At 42.5% G+C, this 25,667-nt stretch overlaps 1 protein-coding gene across 2 annotated transcripts in view; it reads left to right on the forward strand.

Annotated features, from left to right (window-relative positions):
- LOC123744603 (inositol-tetrakisphosphate 1-kinase) overlaps window positions 1-25,667 on the forward strand; it is a 62,322-nt gene that overhangs the window by 6,532 nt on the left and 30,123 nt on the right. Inside the window, exon 2 of one of the 2 annotated variants that reach the window (XM_045723498.1) lies at window positions 589-613. The exons of the other annotated variant lie outside the window; for it this stretch is intronic. The gene's annotated coding sequence lies outside the window, so the exon portion shown is untranslated. The remainder of the gene's footprint in view (window positions 1-588; window positions 614-25,667) is intronic. 2 annotated transcript variants of the gene reach the window in all.

The raw sequence follows: 25,667 nt of genomic DNA on the forward strand, positions 1-25,667 counted from the left end.
GATGGAGCTTATTTAGCCTTAACAGCGATATATTTATGAATTCCTGTAACAAATTCATATTCTATTCTTCAATGTTATGCCACTGTGGTTTACATTCCCAGAATTAAGATTTACCGTGTGTGCTAAATTGAAACAATAATGCCAAAGTCTGTTACATTTAATATTATCCACTACATGCATAAGTGGAACAGTTGAGTAGCCCTATGCCATTGTCAGTATGTTTTGTGAGACAGACTCAGGACTCTTAGTGGTGGGGGGGGTGCATGCACTTTCTATTTTGGTTTCCTTGCTGGCCATCTCTGCCCTTGATGTCCATAACCTTTGATGGTGTGAGATTCCCCATGTGATTGGGAGCCACTACAGAACACTAGAACATACTTTGGTGTGTGGTGACACAATGGTGTCTTTTCATTCTGTTGTAATATGTAACACTGCAGGCGAAAGTGAATTTGTTTTAATGTCTGCCGATGTGTCCGGTTAATCTGTTGGAGTTGCGGCAGTGCTCGCTCTTTACCACCTCCGCGTTTTGATGTTTAAATAATGAATGAATGTATTTTGATTTATTTTTTCTTCTCATCTGTCTTTCAGGAAAAGAGGAATAGAAGTAGTCCAGGTAAGTTCAATAAGACTTATAAACTAAATTATTGGGTACGCTTTTTTTTCACACATTTGTACCTTTTTTTTTTAAAAATGGAGATTAAAAGCTTCTGGAACACGTGGTTTCAACACGCTTGGAAAGTTTAGGGTTTATCGGTAATATAATGCTGATGGAATAGCCTATCCCTAGATTTTTTTATTTTTTTACACGCCATATAATTTGTTCCTGTTGCCTGACAGAGATCTGGTGTTTGTGCCCAGAGAATGTTGTGTTATGCTGGTTTGTACTGTATGAGGCAGAGGGGGCATGGTTCATTTTGCAGGGGTTTCGAGGGGACATTAATGCAGAATTCTACGTCTTTCACACAGGATAAAAGATGCATAAATATTTAGCTGCGTTTTTGTTTTCTGCTCTGCATCAGACTCATTGTGCTTCAGTTACATCTCCACTTGAGTGAGAATTCAGACAACGCTCTACTTTTTTCTCCGGTACTTTTCTCAATGTAACCTACTTTTCTCTGGTAAAATCTACGATTAACTTAAAGCAAAACATTTAGGAAATGTAGCTGGCTACATTCTTTCTATGATAAACATTAGAAATATAATGGCGGTGCTGAGTTTTTGCAAAGAATTGACTGGCTTTTTCATTGTAGGCTAAGCTCATTTACTTGTGGCTTCTAGCCAAATAGCTGTTTTCTGCCAAATGTGTCGCAGTCATGTATTTTCTGTGAACGAAAACTATAGTTGCAGGAGCCTGATCACTCCATTGAATAAAAAAAAATACTTTGAATATAATACAATATAAATGGTTTAAGACACAATTTTATTGGTTTGCGTTGTTCAAAATGCAGATTTCTTAACTCTAACGTGACCCTTGGGGAGAAAGGAAGCACTGGGGGAAGAACAAGACTGATGAGCACAGTAAGCCACCCTCCTCCACTTATCCATCCAGGAGCCTGGCCTATCAGACAGTGCAAGTATACAGTGCATTCGGAAAGTGTTCGGACCCCTTGACCTTTTCCACATTTTACATTACGTTACAGCCTTATTCTAAAATGTATTAAATAGTTTTTTTTCTCAATCGACACACAATAGCCCATAATGACAAAGCAAAAACAGGTTTTTAGACATTTTTGCTAATTTATAAAAAACTGAAATATCACATTTACATAAGTATTCAGACCCTTTACTCAACTTTGTTGGAGTACCTTTGGCAGTGATTACAGCCTTGTGTCTTGGGTATGACGCTACAAGCTTGGCACACCTGTATTTGGGGAGTTTCTCACATACCTCTGCAGATCCTCTCAAACTCTCAGGTTGGATGGGGAGCGTTGTCGCAAAGCTATTTTCAGGTCTCCCCAGAGATGTTCGATCAGGTTCAAGTCCGGGCTCTGGCTGGGCCACTCAAGGACATTCAAAGACTTGTCCAGAAGCCACTCCTTTGTTGTCTTGGTTGTGTGCTCAGGGTTGTTGTCCTGTTGGAGTTGAACCTTCGCCCCAGTCTTGGGTCCTGAGCGCTCTGTTCATCTTTACCTCGATCCTGACTAGTCTCCCAGTCCCTACCAGTGAAAAACATACCGCAGCATGATGCTGCCACCATGCTTCACCGTAGGGATGGTGCCAGTTTAACTCCATACGTGACGCTTGGCATTCAGGCCAAAGAGTTCAATCTTGGTTTCATCAGACCAGAGAATCTTGTTTCTCGGTCAGAGAGTCCTATAGGTGCCTTTTGGAAAACTCCAAGCGGGCTGTCATGTGCCTTTTACTGAGGAGTGGCTTCCTTCTGGCCACGCTATGATAAAGGCCTGATTGGTGGAGTGCTGCAGAGATGGTTGTCCTTCTAGAAGATTCTCCCATATCCACAGAGGAACTCTGGAGCTCTGTCAGAGGGACCATCGGGTTCTTGGCCACCTCCCTTACCCATGGCCCTTCTCCCCCGATTGCTCAGTTTGGCTGGGTGGCCAGCTCTAGGAAGTCTTGTTGGTTCCAAACTTTTCAATTTAATGTTGGAGGCCACTGTGTTCTTGGGGGGCCTTAATTGCTGCAGTATTTTTTTTTTGTACCCTTCCCCAGATCTGTGCCTCGACACAATCCTGTCTCGGAGCTCTATGGACAATTCCTTTGACCTCATGGCTTGGTTTTTGCTCTGACGTGCACTGTCAACTGTGGGACTTTATGTAGACAGGTGTGTGCCTTTCCAAATTAAGTCCAATCAATTGAATTTACCACAGGTGGGACTCCAAGTTGCAGAAACATCTCAAGGATGATCAATGGAAACAGCATGCACCCGAGCTCAATTTTAAAGTCTCATAGCAAATGGTCTGAATAATTATGTAAATAAGGCATTTACATTTTTAGATTTTTTTTTAATACATTTGCAAAAATGTCTAAACCTGTTTTCGCTTTGTCATTATGGGGTATTGTGTGTAGATTATAACATTTTAGAATAAGGCTGTAACATAACAATGTGGAAAAGTCAAGGGGTCTGAATACTTTCCGAAGGCACTCTAGGTAGCTGCTGAGTGGGTGTATGAAAATGAGTCAGCTAATTGGGCAGATGTATTGCCTCTCAAGATTGTTTTGCGTGGCTGATTGGGCTGCACAACGTGTTGATAAGCCAGCGACGTACCGGTGTTGTATTAACGTGCCTGCCGACTTGAAGTGCTTCTTACTGGGTATCACGGTTGTGACCATGGCGGTAGCTAACGTGGCAAAAAAAGGATCACATTTTTATTTCAATTAGGATAGCAGCCTACACAAATAACTAATATTGATAACCATCTAGCTGTCACCTTGATTCATACAGTTCGTAGGTTTACATACACTTAGGTTGGAGTCATTAAAACTCGTTTTTCAACCACTCCACAAATTGGAGTGTTAACAAGTGTTCTTGTTAACAAACTATAGTTTTGGCAAGTCGGTTAGGACATCTACTTTGTGCATGACACAAGTAATTTTTCCAACAATTGTTGACAGACAGATTATTTCACTGTTCCACAATTCCAGTGGGTCAGATGTTTACATACACTAAGTTGACTGTGCCTGTAAACAGGTTGGAAAATTACAGAAAACGATGTCATGGCTTTAGAAGCTTCTGATAGGCTAATTGACATCATTTGAGTCAATAGGAGGTGTACCTGTGGATGTATTTCAAGGCCTACCTTCAAACTCAGTGCCTCTTTGCTTGACATCATGGGAAAATCAAAAGAAATCAGCCAATACCTCAGAAAAAAAACAAAAACATTTTAGACCTCCACAATTCTGATTCATCCTTGGGAGCAATTTCCAAACACCTGAAGGTACCACGTTCATCTGTACAAACAATAGTACGCAAGTATAAACACCATGGGACCACGCAGCCGTCATACCGCTCAGGAAGGAGACGCGTTCTGTCCCCTAGAGATGAACGTACTTTGGTGCAAAAATTGCAAATCAATCTCAGAACAACAGCAAAGGACCTTGTGAAGATGCTGGAGGAAACGGGTACAAAAGTATCTATATCCACAGTAAAACAAGTCCTATATCGACATAACCTGAAAGGCCGCTCCGCAAGGAAGAAGCCACTGCTCCAAAACCGCCATTAATAAAAAGCCAGACTAACTGCACATGGGGACAAAGATCGTACTTTTTGGAGAAATGTCCTCTGGTCTGATGAAACAAAAATAGAACTGTTTAGCCTTAATGACCATTGTTATGTTTGGAGGAAAAAGGGGGAGGCTTGCAAGCCGAAGAACACCATCCCAACCGTGAAGCACAGGGGTGGCAGCATCATGTTGTGGGGGTGCTTTGCTGCAGGAGGGACTGGTGCACTTCACAAAATAGATGGCATCATGAGAAAGGAAAATTATGTGGATATATTGAAGCAACATCTCAAGACATCAGTCAGGAAGTTGACTTCTATGGGACACAGCCAGTGGAAAATTAAAAAACAACAAAGTCATAATTCAACTTTCTCAAACATACGACTATTTTACACCATTTTAAAGATGCACTTCTCGTTAATCTAACCACATTGTCCGATTTCAAAAAGGCTTTACAGCGAAAGCAAAACATTAGTTTATGTTTGGAGAGTACATAGACAAAAATAATCACACAGCCATTTTCCAAGCAAGGACATGTGTCAATAAAACCCAAAACACAGTGAAATGAAGCACTAACCTTTAACGATCTTCATCAGATGACACTCCTAGGACATTATGTTACACAATACATGTATGTTTTGTTCGATAAAGTTCATATCTATATCCAAAAACAGCATTTTACATTGGCGCGTGATATTCCGAAAATGTATTCCCACCAAAACGGCCGGTGACTATGCACATCAATTTACAAAAATACTCATCATACACGTTGACAAAATACATAACAATTATTTTAAGAATTATAGATACAGAACTCCTTTATGTAACCGCTGTGTCAGATTTTAAAATAGCTTTATGGAGAAAGCACATTTTTCAATATTGAGTACATAGCTCAGCCATCACGGTGAGCTATTCAGACACCCGCCAAGTTCGGGGCAACCTAAACTCAGAATTAGTATTAGAAATATTGTATTACCTTTGCTGATCTTTGTCAGAATGCACTCCCAGGACTGCTACTTCCACAAGAAATGTTGTTTTTGTTTGAAATAATCCATATTTATGTCCAAGTACCTCCGTTTTGTTCGTGCATTCAGGTCACTATCCAAAGAGTGACTCGCGAGCGCGGAACGAGAGACAAAGTCAAAATGTTCCATTACTGTACTTAGAAGCATGTCAAACGCTGTTTAAAATCAATCTTTATAGTATTTTTTACGTAAAATTGCGATAATATTCCAACCGGACAATAGCATATTCATTCAAGAAGAAAAAGGAGGGGCGCTTGCGGGACCGAGCATATCCAATCCCTTTGTTGCCAGGCAGACCACTCAGTAACTGAGCTCCTATTATCTGCCCAGTGACAGGAAAATGCTCAAACCACTTTCTGAAGGCTTTAGACAGCCAATGGAAGCCTTAGGAAGTGCAATGTCACCCCACAGACACTGGAGCTTCGATAGAGTATCAAAAGAAGAACTACAATTCTCAGACTTTTCACTTCCTGCTTGGATTTTTCTCAGGTTTTTGCCTGCCATATGAGTTCTGTTATACTCACAGACACCATTCAAACAGTTTTAGAAACTTTAGAGTGTTTTCTATCCAAATCTACTAATAATATGCATATTCTAGTTTCTGGGCCAGAGTAGTAACCTGTTTAAATTGGGTACGTTTTTCATCCGGCCGTGAAAATACTGCCCCCTAGCCCAGACAGGTTAAAGCTTGGTCGCAAATGGGTCTTCCAAATGGACAATGACCCCAAGCATACTTCACAAGTTGTGGCAAAATGGCTTAAGGACAACAAAGTCAAGGTATTGGAGTGGCCATCACAAAGCCCTGACCTCAATCCTATAGAAAATTTGTGGGCAGAACTGAAAAAGCGTGTGTGAGCAAGGAGGCCTACAAACCTGACTCAGTTACACGAGCTCTGTCAGGAGGAAGTTGCCAAAATTCACCCAACTTATTGTGGGAAGCTTGAGGAAGGCTACCTGAAACTTTTGACCCAAGTTAAACAATTTTAAAGGCAACGCTACCAAATACTAATTGATTGTATGTAAACTTCTGACCCCTGACTGACCTCAATCAAGGAATTTTTACTAGGAGTATATGTCAGGAATTGTGAAACTGAGTTAAAAAAAAAAAAAATATGATTTGGCTAAGGTGTATGTAAAACTTCCGACTTCAACTGTACATGCGGTCTACAACTCTATGGGCAGGGTGTGAATGGCAACAACACTGGGACGCCTTTCGCTCCCCTTTGACAAGCACTCCTGTCTGTCAAAGGCGTGGGGAGTAACTACCTAGTAGCTAATATCAGGGTGACGGTCACAGTAAGCACACACTTACAACGCATGAAGCAACAGTACACCCATCATCCAATACTTTGAATAAAAATAAACAATTGTCAGTTTTATAACAAAAAATGTACTATTTGTGTTAAACTAATGGTAAAATTCGACTCAGATTCATCCTCTGGCTTAACAGAAGTCCAAACTGTTGCGATTGGTAGCCCAATGTACGGTAGTTGCATGGTAAACGGAAGGATTAAAAAGAACAGCTCAATTAAAACAGTCTAACCTACAGTGGAGCGCTTTCGACACCAACTAATTTCCTTTCGACACACCCACTTGCCCATACTCCGGTTGCCATATTGGGATGCAGCTAGCCCATTCTCAGACCGCATGGACGTTTCCACTTCTTTATGATATGACACAGTCGTTGATGTCCAACCTTCCCAAATCTCCCTCAATCAGGTCCTCTCCAGGTGCTGAATAGAATTATCTAGAGAGAGGGTTCGGGGGGGGGGTAGTTTACACACCCTACTCCCAGATATTTCACAGATATTCTACTGTAAATGGCCGGTGGAGGAAACTGTACATATTTCCTCCGTCCCCTCATGGATGCCTCTTCTCTAAGCTAACCTCCCCAATGTCGTTTTCTGTATGTCTGTGAGGATGCAGGAGCAACATGCGCACCACCAATCATGGGCTTCCTGCCTGGGGACTCTGTGTTCAGTGTATTGTGGTGCGAATCGTCACATCTCAGGACATTTCAACAACCAAACTTCTGTATTCCCATTCGGGAGGACATTACCTTTTTGTCTTTCATTGAGGGAAACACTAGTGACCAACCTTTTTGTAATGTGCACACACGTTTATTTTATTTAACTAGGCAAGTCAGTTAACACATTCTTACTGTGTGCTTTGGGAACCTTTAACAGAATGTGACTAGCAGAACGGGTGTTGTATGTGGAGGATGAGGGCTGCAGTAGATATCTCAGATAGGGGGAGGGAGGCCTAAGAGGGTTTTATAAATAAGCATCAACCAGTGGGTCTTGCGACGGGTATACAGAGATGACCAGTTTACAGAAGAGTGCAGTGACGTGCTGAGAGAAGGACAGTGTACCGTCTCCCATACTCCCAAGTACTTGTATGAGGTGACTACCTCAAGCGCTAAACCCTCAGAGGTACACAGTACTGTCTTTTATTGATAGCGGTTATGATATCGTTTAGGACCTTGAGTGTGGCTGAGGTGCACCCATGACCAGTTCGGAAACCAGATTGCATAGTGGAGAAGGTACGGTGGGATTCGAAATGGTCTGATCTGTTTGTTAACTTGGCTTTCGAATATTTTAGAAAGGCAGGGCAGGATGGATATAGGTCTAGAACAGTTTGGGTCTAGCGTGTCACCTCCTTTGAAGAGGGGGATGACCGCGGCAGCTTTCCAATCTTTGGGGTTCTCAGACGATACGAAAGAGGTTGAATAGGCTAATAATAGGGGTTGCAACAATTTCGGCAGATCATTTTAGAGAGGGTCCAGATTGTCTGTCTAGCCCAGCTGATTTGTAGGGATCCAGATTTTACAATTCTTTCAGAACATCAGCTCTCTGGATTTTATCCTAATGTTAGAATGTAGAATATAAACTAGATATAGGCTATTGTGGGTTGAGTAGGCTAAATAATTACAACCAAATTGCCCTAATTAAACTAATGATAATGGAGGCTTAATTAGACAAAATAACAATTATATCGTGTGAATGACTAAGTGTCATTCAATCGTTATATTTACTAAGCCTTTCAAATGGGATACTAAGTCGTTCAAACAAATTCCAAGATTTTAGTATTTATTGGGCTTCTGTAGCTTGAAGAGGAAATGGAGAGCTATTTATCTCCCTGCCTCCTCTCTGCCTCTCCTTTTGTGCTGTTTTTCTATGCCGTCTTTTGTGTTCTTATGTTCTTTTTCTTTCTTTTTTTTGTCTTTTTTTTTCTGAAGATATCTTCAGCACACCCAGACGGAAAGATGTCCTGGGAATTGTCCCAAAGTAAGCAGCGCTTTGTTTCTGAGCGCTCTCAACCCTCATGGGAGGCCAGCAGATCGTTACAGCCCAGAGCCTGTGGCGCCCACACCCCTCTCGCCTCTTAATACACTGACCACACACACACACACGGTTCTTTACAACCACCAGGGCTATCTTTGTCCTCTCCCATGCTCAGACTCAGCTGTTTCTCATAATTTTAGCTGTGCTGTCACTAGAGCTGGGACAATAAACAGAAAATTATTGACACTGACCATAGCGATCACTTGTCACAGGCATTTTGCTAATATCGTTCATTATGGTAACCTATGCTCGAGCAATGTGAAGTTTGAAATAGAATATGGTTGATAATATGGTTGACTATTAATGGGACAATTGATGACCACAACCATCAAACTAGTAGTTCCGTGCCCACATGAAAATCGAATTAGCATAATACAGAACTCCCCATTAAAAATCTGTCCGTTTAAGCTAGAGATTTGTTTTTTCGCATTGGATGCTTCTCAATCCACCGCATCCGCCTATGTTGTGCTTCTGCGGTAAAAGGTGACAGAGCTAGAGCGGTATTTTTCTTCTCACAAAATCGTCTGTAGCATCCAAATGGTTTGGCCTACAAACTATTATGAACTCTATGGAAAGATGAGACTAACATGATCGTGTTCTCCGTTTTGCTTTACGACCCCCCCACAAGCATCTTGGGACTCGTCTGAAGTCGGTTCAGCCAATCTACCAACTTCTGTTGGTAGATTGTGTGACTTCCGGCGCCGACAGAGATGGCCGCCTCGCTTCGCGTTCCTAGGAAACTATGCAGTGTTTTTTTTAAAAAATGTATTTATATATATATATATTTTTTTTTACATTGTTACCCCAGGAAATCTTAGGTTTTATTACATACAGTCGGGAGGAACTATTGGATATAAGAGCAACGTCAACTCACCAACATTACGACCAGGAATACGTCTTTTCCAAAGCGGATCCTCTGTTTGGCCCACCACCCAGGACAATGGATCGGATCCCAGCCGGGGACCCAAAACAACAGCAGACGGAGCGGTCTTCTGGTCAGGCTCCGTAGACTGGCGCACCGCTCTCGAGCATACTACTCGCCAATGTCCAGTCTCTTGACAAGGTAGATGAAATCCGAGCAAGGGTTGCCTTCCAGAGAGACATCAGAGACTAACGTTCTTTGTTTCACGGAAACATGGCTCACTTGAGACACGCTATTGGAGTCGGTACAGCCACCTAGTTTCTTCACGCATCGCGCCGACAGAAACAAGCATCTCTCTGGTAAGAAGAAGGGCGGGGGTGTATGCCTTATGATTAACCTCTCTAGGGTATGTGGGACGAAATCGTCCCACCTACTCAACAGCCAGTGTAATCCCGTGGCGCGATATTCAAATACCTTAGAAATGCTATTACTTCAATTTCTCAAACATATAACTATTTTACACCATTTTAAAGACAAGACTCTCCTTTATCTAACCACACTGTCCGATTTCAAAAAGGCTTTACAACGAAAGCAAAACATTAGATTATGTCAGCAGAGTACCCAGCCAGAAATAATCAGACACCCATTTTTCAAGCTAGCATATAATGTCACATAAACCCAAACCACAGCTAAATGCAGCACTAACCTTTGATCTTCATCAGATCACACTCCTAGGACATTATGTTATACAATACATGCATGTTTTGTTCAATCAAGTTCATATTTATATCAAAAACCAGCTTTTTACATTAGCATGTGACGTTCAGAACTAGCATTCCCACCGCAAACTTCCGGTGAATTTACTAAATTACTCACGATAAACATTCACAAAAAACATAATTATTTTAAGAATTATAGATACAGAACTCCTTTATGCAATCGCTATGTCCGATTTTAAAATAGCTTTTCGGCAAAAGCACATTTTGCAATATTCTGAGTAGATAGCTCGCCATCACAGGCTAGCTATTTTCACGGGCTAGCTCACCAAACTCAGATTTACTATAAGAAAAATGTTATTACCTTTGCTGTTCTTCGTCAGAATGCACTCCCAGGACTTCTACTTCAATAACAAATGTTGGTTTGGTTCAAAATAATCCATAGTTATGTTCAAATATCCTCTGTTTTGTTCGTGCGTTCAAGACACTATCCGAATGGTAAAGAAGGGTGACGCGCACAACGCATTTCGTGACAAAAAAAAATCTAAATATTCCATTACCGTACTTCGAAGCATGTCAACCGCTGTTTAAAATCAATTTTTATGCCATTTTTCTCGTAAAAAAGCGGTAATATTCCGACCGGGAAACCCTGTTTTCGTTCAGACTAAAAATCTAAAATGGACTCTTTTCGTGCATGTGTGCCCGTCTCATTGTTCTCTGATCGACCACTATCCAAATGCGCTACTGTTTTTCAGCAATGGGCTGCAAAGTCATCATTCAACGTTCTGTCGCCTTCTGACAGCCTATGGGAGCCGTAGGAAGTGTCACGTTACAGCAGAGATCCTCAGTTTTCCATAAAGAGTGTAGAAGGCCAAGAAATGGTCAGAGAGGGCACTTCCTGTAAGGAATCTTCTCAGGTTTTTGCCTGCCATATGAGTTCTGTTATACTCACAGACACCATTCAAACAGTTTTAGAAACGTTAGGGTGTTTTCTATCCAAATCAAACAATTATATGCATATTCTAGTTTCTGGGCAGTAGTAATAACCAGATTAAATCGGGTACGTTTTTTATCCGGCCGTGCAAATACTGCCCTCTACCCTAGAGAGGTTAACGAGACGTGGTGTGATCATAACAACATACAGGAACTCCAGTCCTTTTGTTCACCTGACTTAGAATTCCTCACAATCAAATGCTGGCAAAACCCTGGATCATTGTTATTCTAACTTTCGTGACGTATATAAGGCCCTACCCCGCCCTCCTTTCGGAAAAGCTGACCACAACTCCATTTTGTTGCTCCCAGTATATAGACAGAAACTAAAACAGGAAGCACCCGCGCTCAGGTCTGTTCCACACTGGTCCGACCAATCGGATTCCACGCTTCAAGATTGCTTCGATCACGTGGACTGGGATGTGTTCCGCATAGCGTTGAACAACAACATTGATGAATACGCTGATTCGGTGAGCGAGTTTATTAGCAAGTGCATCGGTGATGTTGTACCCACAGCATCTATTAAAACATTCTCCAACCAGAAACCGTGGATTGATGGCAGCATTCGCACAAAACTGAAAGCGCGAACCACTGCTTTTAATTAGGGCAAGGTGACCGGAAACATGACCGAATGCAAACAGTGTAGCTATTCCCTCCGCAAGGCAATCAAACAAGCTAAGCGTCAGTATAGAGACAAAGTGGAGTCGCAATTCAACGGCTCAGACACGAGAGGTATGTGGCAGGGTCTACAGTCAATCGCGGACTACAAAAGAAAAACCAGCCCCGTCGCGGACCACGATGTCTTGCTCCCAGACAGACTAAACAACTTCTTTGCTCGCTTTGAGGACAGTACAGTGCCACTGACACGGCCCACTACCAAAACCTGCAGGCTCTCCTTCACTGCAGCCAACGTGAGTAAAACATTTAAACGTGTTAACCCTCGCACGGCTGCAGGCCCAGATGGCATCCCCAGTCGCATCCTCAGAGCTTGCGCAGACCAGCTGGCTGGTGTGTTTACAGACATTCAATCATCCTTATCCCAGTCTGCTGTTCCCACATGCTTCAAGAGGGCCACCATTGTTCCTGTTCCCAAGAAAGCTAAGGTATCTGAGCTAAATGACTACCGCCCCGTAGCACCCACTTCCGTCATGATGAAGTGCTGTGAGAGACTAGTCAAGGACCAGATCACCTCCACCCTACCTGACACCCTAGACCCACTCCAATTTGCTTACCGCTCCAATAGGTCCACAGTCGCAATCACACTGATTGCAATCACACTGCACACTGCCCTAACCCATCTGGACAAGAGGAATACCTATGAAAGAATGCTGTTCATCGACTACAGCTCAGCATTTAACACCATAGTACCCTCCAAACTCGTCATTAACCTCTCTAGGGTAGGTGGGACGAAATCGTCCTGCACTATTCAACAGCCAGTGACACATCAGAGCGCCAAAATTAAAACCACAAAATGTCATAATTCAAAGTTCTCAAACATAGGACTATTTTACACCATTTGAAAGATAAGTCTCTCGTTAATCTAACCACACTGTCCGATTTCAAAAAGGCTTTACAGCGAAAGCAAAACATTAGATTATGTTAGGAGAGTACATAGTCAGAAATAACCAGACACCCATTTTTCAAGCTAGCATATAATGTCACAAAAACCAAAAACACAGCTAAATGCAGCACAAACCCTTGATCTTCATCAGATGACACTCCTAGGACATTATGTTATACAATACATGGATGTTTTGTTCAATCAAGTTCATATTTATATCAAAAACCAGCTTTTTACATTAGCATGTGATGTTAAGAACTAGCAACTAGCATACACACCGCAAACTTCCGGTGAATTTACTTAATTACTCACGATTAACGTTCACAAAATACATAATTATTTTAAGAATTATAGATACAGAACTCCTTTTATGCAATCGCGGTGTCAGATTTTAAAATAGCTTTTCGGTGAAAGCACATTTTGCAATATTCTGAGTAGATATCACGGCTAGCTAATTTGACACCCACCAAGTTTGGCCCTCACCAAACTCAGATTTACTATAAGAAAAATTGGATTACCTTTGCTGTTCTTCGTCAGAATGCACTCCCAGGACTTCTACTTCAACAACAAATGTTGTTTTGGTTCGAAATAATCCATAGTTATATTGAAATAGCTCCATTTTGTTCGTGCGTTCAGGTAACTATCCGAAGGGTGACGCGCGGGCGCATTTCGTGACAAAAAAATTCAAAATATTCCATTATCGTACTTCGAAGCATGTCAAACGCTGTTTAAAATACATTTTAATGCTATTTTTCTCGTAAAATAGCAATAATATTCCAACCGGGCGACGTATTCGTTCAAAGACTGAAAGAACAAAATGGAGAATTCACATGAACGCGGATCTCCAGTGTCACTGTCCCCAGGCAGGCCAGTAACAAACTCTGCTGCTGTTTTTCGCCCAGAGACTGCAGAGCTCTCATTCCACTTTCTGGCGCCTTCTGAGAGCCAATGGAAGCCATAGAAAATGTCACGTTACAGCAGAGATGCTGTATTTTTGATATAGAACCTAGGACAACAAATTGTCAGACAGGGCGCTTCCTGCATGGAATCTTCTCAGGTTTTGGCCTGCCATATGAGTTCTGTTATACTCACAGACACCATTCAAACAGTTTTAGAAACTTTAGTGTTTTCTATCCAAATCTACTAATTATATGCATATTCTAGTTTCTGGGCAGGAATAGTAACCAGATTAAATCGGGTGCGTTTTTTTTATCCGGCCGTGCAAATGCTGCTCCCTAGCCCCAACAGGTTAAGCTCGAGACCCTGGGTCTCGACCCCGCCCTGTGCAACTGGGTCCTGGACTTCCTGACGGGCCGCCCCCAGGTGGTGAGGGTAGGTAACAACATCTGCACCCTGCTGATCCTCAACACTGGGGCCCCACAAGGGTGCGTTCTCAGCCCTCTCCTGTACTCCCTGTTCACCCACGACTGCATGGCCATGCACGCCTCCAACTCAATCATCAAGTTTGCAGACGACACTACAGTGGTAGACTTGATTGCCAACAACGACGAGACGGCCTACAGAGAGGAGGTGAGGGCCCTCGGAGTGTGGTGTCAGGAAAATAACCTCACACTCAATGTCAACAAAACAAAGGAGATGATCGTGGACTTCAGGAAACAGCAGAGGGAGCACCCCCCATCCACATCGACGGGACAGAAGTGGAGAGGTTGGAAAGTTTTTTTTATTTTTAATTTTAAGTTCCTCGGCGTACACATCACGGACAAACTGAAATGGTCCACCCACACAGATAGCGTGGTGAAGAAGGCGCAGCAGCGCCTCTTCAACCTCAGGAGGGTGAAGAAATTCAGCTCATCACCAAAAACACTCAAACCTTTACAGATGCACAATCAAGAGCATCCTGTCGGACTGTATCACCGCCTGGTACGGCAACTGCTCCGCCCATAACCTTAAGGCTCTCCAGAGGGTAGTGAGGTCTGCACATTGCATCACTGGGGGCAAACTACCTGCCCTCCAGGACACCTACACCACCCGATGTCACAGGAAGGCCAAAAAGATCATCAAGGACAACAGCCACTCGAGCCACTGCCTGTTCACCCCGCTATCATCCAGAAGGCGAGGTCAGTACAAGTGCATCAAAGTGGGGACCGAGAGACTGAAAAACAGCTTCTATCTCAAGGCCATCAGACTGTTAAACAGCCATCACTAACATTGAGTGGCTGCTGCCAACATACTGACTCAACTCTAGCCACTTTAATAATGGAAAAATTGATGTAATAAATGTATCACTAGCCACTTTAAACAATGCCACATATGTTTACATACCCTACATTACTCATCTCATATGTATATACTGTACTCTATACCATCTACTGCATCTTGCCTATGCCGTTCGGCCATCACTCATTCATATTTGTATGTACATATTGTTATTCATTCCTTTACAATTGTGTGTGTATAAGGTAGTTGTTGTGAAATTGTTAGATTACTTGTGAGATATTACTGCATGGTCAGAACTAGAAGCACAAGCATTTCGCTACACTCGCGTTAACATCTGATAACCATGTGTATGTGACAAATAAAATTTGATTTGATTTATGTCTAACTTCCAAACAGTTTGGGCTGCACACTAATATGACCCCTCTGTGGAAAGGTGAGACTCTCTCACGAACATGTTCATGTCGGTTCTGTTTTGCTCTAGAACACCCTACAGGCCTCACGACTCATCTTAAGGTCCCTCGGTACCAATTGAAAAAACGAATGGAAGTGTATATATGGACACTGTTTAGTGCCAAAAATCTGAGGTTAAATACATGCATACAGTACCAGTCAAAAGTTTGGACACACCTACTCATTCCAGGGTTTTTATTTTTACTATTTTCTGCATTGTAGAATAATGGGGAAGACATCAAAACTATGAAGTAACACGTATGAAATCGTGTAGTAATTGGAAAAAGTGTTAAACAAATGTAAATATATTTTAGATTGGAGATTCTTCAAAGTAGCCACCCTTTGCCTTGATGACAACTTTTCAGACTCTTGGCATTCTCTCAACCAGCTTCACCTGGAATTATTTTACAACAGTCTTGCTGAGCACTTGTTGGCTGCTTTTCCTTCACTCTTCATTCCAACTCATCCCAAACCATCTCAATTGGGTTGAGGTCGGGTGATTTGTGGAGGCCAGGTAGGTGAGTAGGTGTGTCCAAACCTTTGACTGGTACTGTATATCTCTCAGATATAGGACAGACACTTCAGAACAAACTTCCTTTAGATTTTTTTGTGGTGGGGGGACTAGGTTGTTCAGTGTAGTGAATCTGGTATTCAATGCGTTTGTATGGGATAATGGCAGTAAAGCCCAAAAATAATTTTTCCGCCCCAAAAAAATGTGTCTATTTTTTTTTGATACTTTAAGGGGTCTAACATGCTGGCCACACCGCTCGCGTTACAAAGTTAATTTACACAAACATGTTATTCAATAATTTCATCCAAACTGCTTGTGTGTTGCAAGGCCTTAAAATAGGACTTGGTTCTATTTTTGTCGCTTGATGCGCTGTAAGTTCCGCCTCTCCCATCTCTTCATTGGCTTTTAGGAGCATATACCCACGTGGGTGATTCTGAAAACTGAGCTGAAGTCAACACTCCAGTCCAGGTGTTGGTTAATGGATCTTAGTTAGTTGCCAAATGCCATATAATGTCCACAGAAGAAGGAGAGATTACTAGAAATGCTCCAAATTTCCCCTTTTATCTGTGGATTAATTGTCGAAGTAGAGAACACACGATTTTGTGTGACCCAAAATGGGTCAGAATTCTACAAAGATCCCTGAAAAAAAGAACCTTGTGCCTTTTAAGGTAAAATAACAACCCAATGTTTATATCCAAGGACAAATTAGCTAGCAACAGCAAGCTAGCTGAATGTCCATGAATGTTTCATGCCTTTCGACCTGACCCCAAATTAATATAGTTGGTTCAGAGTTTGTTTTGATATTTCAACCTGCTTGTCCTGATCCCGTGCCCAGTGTAGTCAGCATGTTAGGATTCAAAATCAAATAGCAAAATAATCCTTGGTATTACCTTCTTAAAACAACTTCCTTAGAATCCCCCTCCTCCGTCTTAGACATGGCTTAGACTCTTATGGGTTAAAGGATAATATATATATTTTAAAACATGGTTAACATTAATGTTTATAAATGTATTGTTCTATTTATCGGTATTGCATCAGTTCAGGCAGTTTATCACAATGTATTTTTGTCCATATGGCCCAGCTCTTGCTGTCACTGCCAATTGAGAGGGCACAGTGCAGACCGACACCTGCAGGTTTTGTTTTTGAGTCGGTGAGGGTGCGAGCTGCCAGGAAGATGAGCCCTGTGCCAGTCAGTGGCTCATGTAGCACGGCCGCCTCACGGGAGACAATGGCAGCCATTGTCATGCTCTGGCGTTGTTATGCTAGTCCATGTATAAAGCTGTCATCCCTTATTATAACAAGGGAGAGATGCTGTATTGGGAGGGAGTGTTACACAGCTAGAGAAACATGACAATGTCCTCTTGCAGGTCTGTGTGCTTTCCAGAGAAGTCTGTAAAAGCTCTAGATGGTAATGGGTGGAATCAGTCACAATATAGTGAGCCAGTCTGGTCCTGATAGGCCTGTTTGTTTTGAATTGGGATGTTCTCTTCAATACTCCTTTTTGATAGAGTTACTGTACAAGGACAGCTCTTATCTGTGTTGCTCCTGTCTGGCTGTGTGGTGAATCTGAGGAAGAGGTGGTCTGATCAAGGTTAAACCCACTACACACACATACACACACACCACCTGTTCCAGCCCTCACTTGTGTCCTTGTAGTTTTCAAGCTGACCCTATTGCTGACCCTGTTTATAACAGCCAAGTTTTTTTCTAGTAGACTGGTGGTAAACAACGTCAATAATGGCAACCAAAATAATCATATGCTATACTCCATTTTGCCTTGCATAAACATCTGTACAGTTCATTTTCCTGTGAACTGGGCTTTATCGTTCCCTTTTGATGCAGTGTTTGGGTAACTTTTACATTTTCAGTTTTTCTGTGAATAATACCTAATTCATGGGACTCACTGATTTAAAGGCTGACAAAAATTGGCTAGAGAATATTGCTCTATTTTAAGCTAAGGAGTTTGAACCTTTCCTGCTGAGAACCTTTCTGGGGCCATGATGGCCAGTTTCCTCCATAGGCCCACTAATTGTAATATCACTCATTTATTGGAGCAGAGCTTGCAATAAAGCAACATTTATGTCCCTGTTTTGAAAGTCAGTCAGTAATGTCAATGGCAGAGATTTAGGACATCTGGAGGGCATGGCAGCGATGTGACATCATGCTCTGTGAACAAACCTAAATCGGTCGGCCCTTAGGGAGCTCATTTCATATTTCCATTTCTAGTGTGGGAAAAACTTCAGGATTTCTCTGTAAGGGGGAAAAAGTCAGAGGAACCTTACTCTTCCTTCTCAGTCTTCATCCTTTTCATTCATATATCCACAATCTGTCCTTTCTTACTCTCTGCCTCTTGTCCTCCTCTGCCCTCCATTCATGCTAATCATTCTCTAAGTGATTTCCACAACCTCATCAATATTGACCTGTTTGCCCTGAGCTCATGAGAAGCAGCCTTCTCCCAAGGCCCGTACATTAGTCTGTATGTTTCGGAGGTGATCATATTAACCCACCAGACTTAGGGGAAGCCAATGTTCTCTGCTAGCAAGTGGAACTGGGCAAGGAAATGGCCAACGTTTGTGTTGCTGCCCAGGAAAAATGTTGTAAAATGTTTATCATGTGTTGAGTGCTAGGAAATTAAGTTAATTTCCTGGTTGTTACTGTATCTCTCCCACTGATCAAAAATAATAATTGTATATAATTTTAATTGAAGCCCACCGAGATTGATAAGACTCACTCCATAAAGCATTATGTAGCTGATATTCCTCTAGTCTATTGGGAGTAGCTACTAGTCAGAAGAATCCAACGTTTAATGAGTGATCTTTTGGATTTCATTTTACATCTTAGTTCAGGGACTCAGGAGTTTAATCGACTGCATACTTGAGGTAACCAGTTGGATGCCTATTGCTGTGATTGAACAATACCTGTGGGGTCTATGGGGAATACTGACTGACTGAGGGATTTTAGTGTCTTCACCCCACCCATTGGGTGTGGTTTGAATGTATAATTAGTAAGGATGCAGCTCTTGTCTATTTTATGAGCACAGAACATTAACAGGATTCCATCCCTTCAGGGAAGAAATGTTACTGTTCCACTCCTCCCTCCAGTCCCATTCCTCTGTAGCATGATCTTAGGAGGCCTATGTTTTTTTCACTCATGGTGAGGAAAAAAACTGCTTTTTATCTAGATCTCTGCCAGAGATGCTCATCTCTGACCTGTTTTGACCTCTAGCACTGTATCACCCCAGCCATCTGCCCTCTCCTGTGGACTTGGGTGAGGGTGAGACGCGTTGGCATGAGAGGGGTCTGGGAGCAGCAGGCCTTCAGTAATGAAGCCTTAGATGAGAGAACAGCACAGCAGTAGCATCCTTCCTCCGTCTCTCTCAGGCTTTAGGAGAGTCACTGGAGCACAGGCTCAGCAGCTGTCGTTTTCACTCCGCCCTGGAGTTCAGCTCAGCTTCTCAGTGATCTCAAACCTACAGTGAGAAATGAGTACGGGACTCCAGTCGTTAGGACAGTCAAAAAGCAGTGGCGACCAAAACTTGGTGCGTCATGAAGATGGCTTGTTTGAGTGCCGCCACACTCTGTGAGGTAGGAGAGAGCGAGGGAGACACTGCTGAGACATGAGTCCAATTACCCTTTGGCCCCAGGGAGGTGCAAGAACCTGGCACTATACTGAACAATAATATAAACGCAACGTAAAATGTTGGTCCCATGTTTCATAAGCTGAAATAAAAGATCCCAGAATTTTTCCATTATGCACAAAAGGTTTATTTCTCTCAGGTTTTGTGTACACATTTGTTTACCTTCGTTGGTGAACATTTCTCCTTTGCCAAGATAATCCATCCACCTGACAGGTGTGGCATATCAAGAAGCTGATTAAACAGCATGATCATTACACAGGTGCACCTTGTGCTGGGGACAGTAAAAGGACACTCTAAAATATGCAGTTTTGTCAGAACACAATGCCACAGATGTCTCCCAAGTTTGGATGCCCGAGGTACTGGACATTTTACAAGTGAATTAAGGTTGTTATTTCGTGACTGATATTGATTGTGTGATCATTTATTTTCTTAATACAGCAAACGCAAAGAGCAGTGGTTTTGAAGTTATTTCCATAGTTTTAATGGTTTATGAAAAGTGTATTTCTATACTGACTTTTACATGAGTCCTTGGTATTGGTATAGACTTGACGGACCAGACAGGACTAATTCCCTCCAAAAAAAGGAGACATCAATATTTTCTCTGGTAGGCACGACCTACCTGGCACACCTAACAAACAATTACCTGAAGTCAAAACCATTACAATTACACAGGTGCACCGTGTGCTGGGGACAATAAAGGCCACTCTAAAATGTGCAGTTTTGTCACACAACACAATTCCATAGATGTCTCAAGTTTTGAGGGAGCGTGCAGTTGGCATGCTGACTGCAGGAATGTCCACCAGAGCTGTTGCCAGAGAATCTAATGTTCATTTCTCTACCATAAGCCGCCTCCAACGTTGTTTTAGAGAATTTGGCAGTACGTCCAACCAGCCTCATAACCACAGACCAGGACCTCCACATCCGGCTTCTTCTCTGTTGGACATCCGGCAACAGCTCTGGTGGACGTTCCTGCAGTCAGCATGCCACTTGCACGCTCCCTCAACTTGAGACATTTGTGGCGTTGTGTGTGTGTGTGTGTGTGTGTGTGTGACAACTGCACATTTTAAAGTGGCCTTTTTATTGTCCCCAGAACAAGGTGCACCTGTGTAATGACCATGCTTTTTAATCAGCTTCTTGATTATACCACACCTGTCACATGGATGGATTATCTTGGCATGGGGGAAATGCTCACTTACAAGGATGTAAACAAATTTGTGCCCAATTTTAGAGAAGCTTTTTAGGTGTATGGAACATTTTAATGAGATTTTTTTTATTTCAGCTCATGAAATATGGGACGAACACTTTACCATTTTTGTTCAGTGTATATGGTTGGAAGAGAAACGGCTGCTGTAGATCCTCACTGTTCTGTAGATCAGAAAATATTTCTCTGGGGAATGTGACAACGCAAAGCCCCTCAGTAGAACGAGCATGAAAGCTGGAAACATTCTGCCCTTGACCTGTTCTCCCTGCAGGACTGTGGGTATTTTCTGTGATGTCTGTCACAGGCATGGCCTAGCACCAATGCTGCATGTCCCAGGGGGGCTTCAAAAGACGTCAATTGCCATTTTCTGTTTTTAGTGTTGTTTAGCATAACATCAGCGGCTTCGCAAAGAGTTCTGTGGGAGTGCTAGAGCAAGGTCGTGCTCCATCCATGACGTGAGTAGCGGGATGGGACCGACTTCCATGTCACTGCTGGTGTGTGTGAGGGGCCACGCTGTAGACAGGACCTCTTTTGTGGAAGTAGGAGATTAGGAGCTGTGGCGCATAGCCAAATCCTCTCTGGCTGCTCTCCAACCCGTACGTGTGCTGGAGGGCAAGCCCTGAGACCAGTGTGTCCTCGTCACCTCTGCTGACTACTACGCCTTTAGTATTGTGTGCCCTGTCTCTGTGATGTTTGTCTCCACAGTACAGTATATACAGTGCCTGTATCCCCCTATGTACTTGTGTGTTTTGAGTCTTTCCGCCCCAGACTGCCCTGTAAACTAGGTAGGACAGTTTATTATTATTTTTTAAATAATTTTTATTTATTTATTTGTAAATTTTTACCAAAGCAGGACAAAGGCTAATAAGTAATGTATCCATCACCTCTCCTAGAATGATTAACCAGCCTGGCCTACACTGCCAGACCATGTTCCGTAGCTTTTCATCTCTCTCTCTCTGGGCTGAATGTTTAGTTTTTGACCCACTGTGTGCTGTTAAGGTGTCTCTATTTGGCTCCCAAACTGAATACCAAGGACTCCGGTGAACTAATGGGGCCTCTCGAAGCTGCGTGGACTAGCGCTGCAAGCTAAACGTCTTTTATTGACTCTGATCTCCAGTTACTGAAGAAGATCAGAGTCAATAACAGAAATGGCAATTGATGGCTTTTGAAGCCCCTCTGGGACATGGAACACTGGTGCTAGCAATGGCTAACGGCCTAACGCTGTCAATGCACACAATGCTTTCTAAGTGCTCTTATATTTAACATAAGACAATGTTTTTGTCTAGTACAGAATCAAGCAGTCTGGTACCTGGGAAAATATCCTCTGGGTGTGTGTAAGGCCAATGGCTAAAGCGCACATTTTACTGTACCAATAGGTTTCATAACATGTAACAGAAAAGGTCATTCCATACCATGTAAGCCTATTTTATTTGCATATTTTGCATTTAGCAAGTACTTATGTTGGAGTCTGCGAAATCCCTATCGTTAATGATAGGAAAGAAAGAGCATGCTCAGCCTCGCTGTATCCTTCCTTGCTATTAGACCGTTTTGGGCCGGTTTCCCAAAAGCACCGTAAGGCTAAGTTCATCATTTTAACCTTTTTATTGGAGCGTCATTAAATCACTGAGCTGTTTCCAAAAACCATCATTACTAAAGTTGCACTTAAACTGTTACCTACTGACTGCCTAAGACCACATAAACTCAGCAAAAAAAGAAACGTCCTCTCACTGTCAACTGCGTTTTATTTTCAGCAAACTTAACATGTGTAAATATTTGTATGAACATAAGATTCAACAACTGAGACATAACTGAACAAGTTCCACAGACATGTGACTAACAGAAATGGAATAATGTTTCCCTGAACAAAGAGAAGGTCAAAAGTAACAGTCAGTATCTGGTGTGGCCACCATCTGCATTAAGTACTGCAGTGCATCTCCTCCTCATGGACTGCACCAGATTTGCCAGTTCTTGCTGTGAGATTTTGCCCCACTCTTCCACCAAGGCACCTGCAAGTTCCCGGACATTTCTGGGAAGAATGGCCTTAGCCCTCACCCTCCGATCTAACAGGTCCCAGACGTGCTCAATGGGATTGAGATCCGGGCTCTTCGCTGGCCATGGCAGAACACTGACATTCCTGTCTTGCAGGAAATCACATACAGAACGAGCATTATGCCTGGTGGCATTGTCATGCTCGAGGGTCATGTCAGGATGAGCCTGCAGGAAGGGTACCACATGAGGGAGGAGGAGGATGTCTTCCCTGTAACGCACAGCATTGAGATTGCCTGCAATGACAACAAGCTCACTCCAATGACGCTGTGACACACCGCCCCAGACCATGACGGCCCCTCCACCTCCAAATCAATCCCGCTCCAGAGTACAGGCCTCGGTGTAACGCTCATTTCTTCGACGATAAACGCGAATCCGACCATCACCCCTGATGAGACAAAACCGGGACTTGTCAGTGAAGACCACTTTTTGCCAGTCCTGTCTTGTCCAGCGATGGTGGGTTTGTGCCCATAGGCAACGTTATTGCCAGTGATATCTGGTGAGGACCTGCCTTACAACAGAGCCCTCAGGCCAGCGCCTCTCAGCCTATTGCGAACAGTCTGATTACTGATGGAGGGATTGTGCGTTCCTGGTGTAACTCGGGCAGTTGTTGCCCTCCTGTACCTGTCCCGCAGGTGTGATGTTCAGATGTACCCGTCCTGTGCAGGTGTTGTTACACGTGGTCTGCCACTGCGAGCACGATCAGCTGCCCGTCCTGTCTCCCTGTAGCGCTGTCTTAGGCATCTCACAGTACGGACATTGCAATTTATTGCCCTTGCCACATCTACAGTCCTCATGCCTCCTTGCAGAATGCCTAAGGCATGTTCACGCAGATGAGCAGGGACCCTGGGCATCTTTCTTTTGGTGTTTTTCAGAGTTAGTAGAAAGATCTCTTTAGTGTCCTAAGTTTTAATAACTGTGACCTTAATTGCCTACCGTCTAAGTTGTTAGTGTCTTAACAACCGTTCCACAGGTGCATGTTCATTAATTGTTTATGGTTCATTGAACAAGCATGGGAAACACTGTTTAACCTCTTACATCTAGACGTGCCGCTAGCGGAACACCGCTCCAATATCCAATGATAAGGCGTGGCGCGAAATACAAACTCCTCAAAAATCCGAAAACTTCAATTTTTCAAACGTATGACTATTTTTACATCATTTTAAAGACAAGACTCTCCTTTATCTAACCACACTGTCCGGTTTCAAAAAGGCTTTACAACGAAAGCAAAACATTAGATTATGTCAGGAGAGTACCCAGCCAGAAATAATCAGACACCCATTTTTCAAGCTAGCATATAATGTCACAAAAACCAAAACCACAGCTAAATGCAGTACTAACCTTTGATGATCTTCATCAGATGACACTCCTAGGACATTATGTTATACAATACATGCATGTTTTGTTCAATCAAGTACATATTTATATCAAAAACCAGCTTTTTACATTAGCATGTGACGTTCAGAACTAGCATTCCCACCGAACACTTCCGGTGAATTTACTAAATTACTCACGATAAACGTTCACAAAAAAACAACAATTATTTTAAGAATTATAGATACAGAACTCCTTTATGCAATCGCGGTGTCCGATTTTTAAAATAGCTTTTCGGTGAAAGCACATTTTGCAATATTCTGAATAGATAGCCCGGCCATCACAGGCTAGCTATTTTGACACCTACCAAGTTTGGTACTCACCAAACTCAGATTTACTATAAGAAAAATTGGATTACCTTTGCTGTTCTTCGTCAGAATGCACTCCCAGGACTTCTACTTCAACAACAAATGTTGGTTTGATTCCAAATAATCCATAGTTATATCCAAATAGCGGCGTTTTGTTCGTAGCGGCGTTCAACGCCAAATAGCGGCGTTCAAGACACTATCCGAAGGGTGACGCACGGACGCGTATCGTGACAAAAAATTTCAAAATATTCCATTACCGTACTTCGAAGCATTTCAAACGCTGTTTAAAATCAATTTTTATGCGATTTTTCTCGTAAAATAGCGATAATATTCCGACCGGGAGTCGTTGTTTTCGTTCAAAGACTGAAAATGTAAAATGGCCTCTTCACGTGCACGCGTGTGCCCGTCTCATTGTTCTCAGATCGACCACTATCCAAATGCGCTACTGTTTTTCAGCCAGAGACTGCAGAGTCATCATTCAACGTTCTGGCGCCTTCTGAGAGCCTATGGGAGCCTTAGAAAGTGTCACGTTACAGCAGAGATCCTCTGTTTTTGGATAGAGATGACAAAGAAGGCCAAGAAATGGTCAGACAGGGTACTTCCTGTACAGAATCTTCTCAGGTTTTGGCCTGCCATTTGAGTTCTGTTATACTCACAGACACCATTCAAACAGTTTTAGAAACTTTGGAGTGTTTTCTCTCCAAAGCTACTAATTATATGCATATTCTAGTTTCTGGGCAGGAGTAATAACCAGATTAAATCGGGTAAGTTTTTTTATCCGTCCGTGAAAATACTGCCCCCTATCCATAACAAGTTAAACCCTTTACAGTGGAGGTCTGTGAAGTTATTGTGATTTTTACGAATTATCTTTGAAAGACAGGGTCCTGAAAAAGGGACATTTCTTTTTTTGCTGAGTTTAGAACAGCTAAATGCGTAGTTGGATGCTTTTTGTTGTTGTTTTTTGCCCTTCCACCGCACTTCATAGCCTACACAGAAGATTTCCGCTAAACATAGAATGAAGATGTTTATCTGTCTCTGTGACCGCTGATAACTGCAGAACAAAGTTGCCAATCTCTTTGCAAATGTTATAAACAAGCAAATTATAAAATTAGATGAAAACCGATAACTACATTAAAAGATAAATACAGTAGGATACATAGACCTCAATCCATTGAGTTCTAATTTGCTAGTTGTCGGCTACTGTCTGTTTGCCCCAATATATTTCATGAGGTTTAACGTGTGCAATGATGTGCCAAATATGATTTAGTGCATTATTATTAGGTAGG

The sequence above is a fragment of the Salmo salar genome, chromosome ssa09 (genome assembly GCF_905237065.1).
Source record: "Salmo salar chromosome ssa09, Ssal_v3.1, whole genome shotgun sequence".
NCBI lineage: Eukaryota > Metazoa > Chordata > Actinopteri > Salmoniformes > Salmonidae > Salmo > Salmo salar.